Source organism: Alosa pseudoharengus, unplaced genomic scaffold (genome assembly GCF_046254945.1).
Source record: "Alosa pseudoharengus isolate Yale_2024_CS ecotype anadromous, Long Island Sound unplaced genomic scaffold, YU_APseudo_1.1 YU_APseudo_1.1_scf_13, whole genome shotgun sequence".
Classification (NCBI taxonomy): Eukaryota; Metazoa; Chordata; class Actinopteri; order Clupeiformes; family Clupeidae; genus Alosa; species Alosa pseudoharengus.
This window is the reverse complement of record NW_027468598.1, coordinates 7,140,149-7,144,417: the sequence shown is the minus strand read 5'-3', so window position 1 is coordinate 7,144,417 and position 4,269 is coordinate 7,140,149.

Below are 4,269 nucleotides of genomic sequence, written 5' to 3'. Positions count from 1 at the left end.
GTGGTGGCATGAGCTTCCTCTTCTGTCTCTCCAGGGATCTACACAAGCTCCTCTCTCCACACCCAGCTCCTTCAAATCCCCCTTACATAAGCACAGCCTCCTTTAACACTTCAGCCACATTTAGAAGCAGTGAATTTCCCCTCAGCTTATGCAACTTTTCATTAAATAAATTATCCAAGCCTCCTTCTGACGCTGAAGTTGTGATAAATTGCTTATTTGTCTTGGTTTAACAATTTCAAGGGACACATTTTCTTAGAATCTATTTTCATTCAAGGTTAAAATGATAAGATGTAAATTATGTTTTACAAGAAAAGTCACCTCTTATAATCTCTGCCAGCTACTCTCCACTCCCCATCATTTAACATCAACAAACGAAATCCATAAGGTCCCATGGACTCTGTTTTATTTGTGCTGTTGTATCAACATTTCCTGGTTTAGTTCAGCAGTTAACACAAATGCATACATATTTTCATCTAAATGTTTCAAATGTAACCTCTCGCTTTTGAGATAAAGAGTGTACCATAACAACATGGCATGTTGAGCAAGAACTTCCTTAGATCAAGTCACTTGCTTAAATCAGTGCAAAACATTTGTCACAAAGTTTTAGGGTCAGTCCCCATTCAAAGTCCAAATATACAATGTGTGCCCATCTTCTGGAAACGAGTCTTTGGAGGAATTTTGCCCTTAGTTTTCTGGAACACATTTATCATGATGTTAACAGTCATCTGATGTTTATGAGGGTCAGTTTTTGGTCAGCTCTGATGTTCCGCAATTGTAAAATGTTGAGGGGTAGGTGACATCTGTGTCCCAAAATAACAACATGTCATTTATATCTATGCATATAAAAGCCTGTGGTTTGGATAATCACAAACCACAGATGCCTTAGCTGCAGGCGGCCCTGTTACTGTCGGTCCCAGTTGCTCCAGACATAGTCAGACGTGTTTTCCCTGCATCTGATCTTTCCTGTGATAGATCTGTTTTGTAATAGATATCCAGCCTTTCATGAAGGAAATTGAAATGGGACCTCATGCAGAGCTGAAATAACTCTTCTAAGGACAACAAATGAAATCCTTATGGCAATGCATTGTCAGACTCCTTATTCATCCGAAAACTGTTCTTGGTGCGGTTTATCATCCACCTCTGATGCAACAAATACATGAGCCAGTCGTGCCATGTCACTCTGCCACTGGATTCGAGTCTATTTGTCTGTTAGGAATGCTGGTAATCTCATGGTTTGAGACATGAGACTGGGACTTGGAGGAGGAAGCAGACTACACATCATGGACCAGAGTCTGGATAAACAGAGCCCATACTCGCTGGCCTCTCTCATTCATTTATAGTCCTAGCTTATGTGATCTCTGTCTGAAAAACAGAGTGTTCCGTCTTGTTCTCTGTAATCTCGATCCGCTTGTGAGAGAGCATGACAACTATGGTCTTGATAGATGTCCTTGATTGTTTTTTATATATATAGAGTGATGTTAAAGTACAAACTCATGCAAGTTCTGACACACCACCATGGCAAGAGGACCATAATAGCCATGGGAGAAGTAAGATCTGCCTCCTGGCTAATTCTCACACATCGATTTACTGTATTATATTCCTTCCTTTGGCCAAAAACATTCCCAAGTTCTGGCTTTAGCATACAGGAAAGAAAACATATTTCTATTACACATTAAAATATGCTCTCTGATGTTGTTATTGCCATTTCTAACATGTTGTTTCATGAATGATTTGGTCATTCCACCAAGACCTATTATATATTAACTTTTTTAAGAATAATGATAGAATTAAAATTAGAATACATGGCTAACCTGCTAAGCATATTTTGTTTATTCAATGCTGAAAGGTCAAGTTTGCAAAAGTAATTGTGTTATTTCATTTCATTCAAGCCACAGACATAAGCACCCTTGGTGAGCACCCTCAGTGTTAGCGTTACTCAACGAGCCTCTCTTCTGAAGTGGAGGCCTGCTGTGTTTGTTGGCTGTCTACTTTCTTCTCCAGTAACCACATGATTTACACAATCATTTATCGACTCCAGTTTCCTCTCATCTGCTGTTCCAGGCATGAATCCATCTCTGATCGGGTGGTGGGGGGTGGGGGGGGTGGGGTGGAGAATGGCAGCAACCCTGCGGAGATAGAGCCTCAATCCCTCTTTTAAATTCTCATTGCTCCCAAGGAGGTTGTAGCCTACTCATGGGGAGAAAAGCTTTTCCATCAACATTGTGTGATGACTAAAAAGCCAGCACTAGTCACATGGACCAATCACTCTGCCACTGAAATATCTACGGAGAGCTATGGATTTACATTTCAATTGATGAAAAGATCAAAGTCCTCGCTGCTCAGCGGCCATCTTGGTAACGTCTCTGTGCCGTTATTTCAGACTAACAAGGTCCTACTCAAATGAATGGGGAAGCATACATAACTTAAAATAGGGAGGTTATATTGACATAAAAAGTACATCAGGCAAATCTGTTTATAAATCTGAATTGAACAGTATGAATATCTCCAAATCGCTAAAATAAGTTTAAATGAACATTACTCTTATGTTATGTTAGGGGGAGCGTACCTATGTTCCCTGGGTCCTATGTTCCCCGCTTTGTATGGGACTGGGGAACATAGGACCCTTTTTTTAAAACTCTAACCATAACCATAACCATAACCCTAACCCCGAGCGGGGAACATAGGACCCGGGGAACATAGGGATGACCCCATGTTAGGCTATGTTATGGATATGTGTATGTGTAGACAACCGCCATCTTGGCTTGACAAGCTGTCCCCATACATTTCTATGGAGGATTCTATAAGTGCCATGTTCATATGATGAAGATAAATCACCTCAACACTGATGAACTCTGGCAATCCTCATTGTCTCTGTTTCAGTGAATCTGCTTATTTCCTGTGAAAGTTGAATGAACGGTATAAAAACAGTCAGCAGTAAATTACACAAATGTATTTTTCTCAGTGAGAAGAACAATATCAATTCGAGAAGCTTGAGGTCAAGTGCCATCGCTCCACAATTGCAAGGATTTTTCCCTTTCTTTTCTTTCATTTCTGCAAAGAACAAAAAAAACATGATGTAGGTGAACAAATTGTGTGTGAAAGGAAGAAAGAGCTTGTAATGTGAGAGGTCCAAGTGACCTATCTAGTGCTCTTCCTGAGGAGTGGGGGGGGGGGGCGGGGGTGCAGAGGGAGCACATTAACCTGCCAGCTAACCCCAAACAATCTCTTAACCCATCTCCCACTGCCCTCCAGCCACAGCAGACAAAACCACAAGAGGATGTGCCAACAGCCACAAGTCCCACTTAACTGACCCATGCTCACTGAGAAGATGTCGAGAGATAACTGCTTATAATTAGACGCAGGCATGCTGTGAGTAAGTGTGGAGTGCCCCAGTGTAAGAGTCTCCAGAGCTTTTTATGGGAAATAGGAGTGGCTTTGCAAAGGACCCTGACTCAAGTGTTGAGATCGGTCAAACGACTTCACCCGTGTGAAGGAGGACAACGTTAATGGAAAGTTGGTCTTATGCTGTACCAGTTTTGCCAACCAGCATGTAGAAATTATTATTGTGGAAATATGAGAGCTATAAAGGCTAGAAGGAAAAGAAATAAAACTGCAGGAAGCCTTTCCTCTATCAGAAGTGAATACCATACTTCACATTAAATATGGATCATAAAACAGAACAGACATTCATGCATAGCACATCTGTATGCTTTATTGTGTGTGCATTGTATGAGTGTATCATAGACCCCAACGTGTACACGCAAGTGTCCATGCGAGGCAATTGAGACTTGACTAATAAAGGTGTATCTGATCTGTCCCATGTCTCCGGTTGCCTAAGGGTCTGCTGCCAGAGCAGCAACAAATGTGTTTTTGATAAAGCTGAACTGCAAGCAAGACTGCATCAGCTGGGCAAGATTTGTACAACACGTGAAAAGAGAACACTGAATACCAGCATGTAATAATAACCAGTATAACATTTGGCCACAGTTTCTCACTATCCATAGACCAACATTGAATCCCATCAATGCCCATGTAAGGGCATTGCATAGAGCATGTCATAGTAGAGTGAAACTATATAATGGACTGGAGTGATGCACTCTCACAGGGCTTTTTCCTTTGCCAAAGCAAACCTGAAGTGGCCTCCTGTTTGCTGGACCTTATGTTTGTCCACCCATGCCTTCCAAGTGAGGTAGAACTCTTGGGGCTGTCACAACTCACAACAAAGTGAAAAGGACACAGTAAGGGAGACAGGAGAAGATAGACGATTGA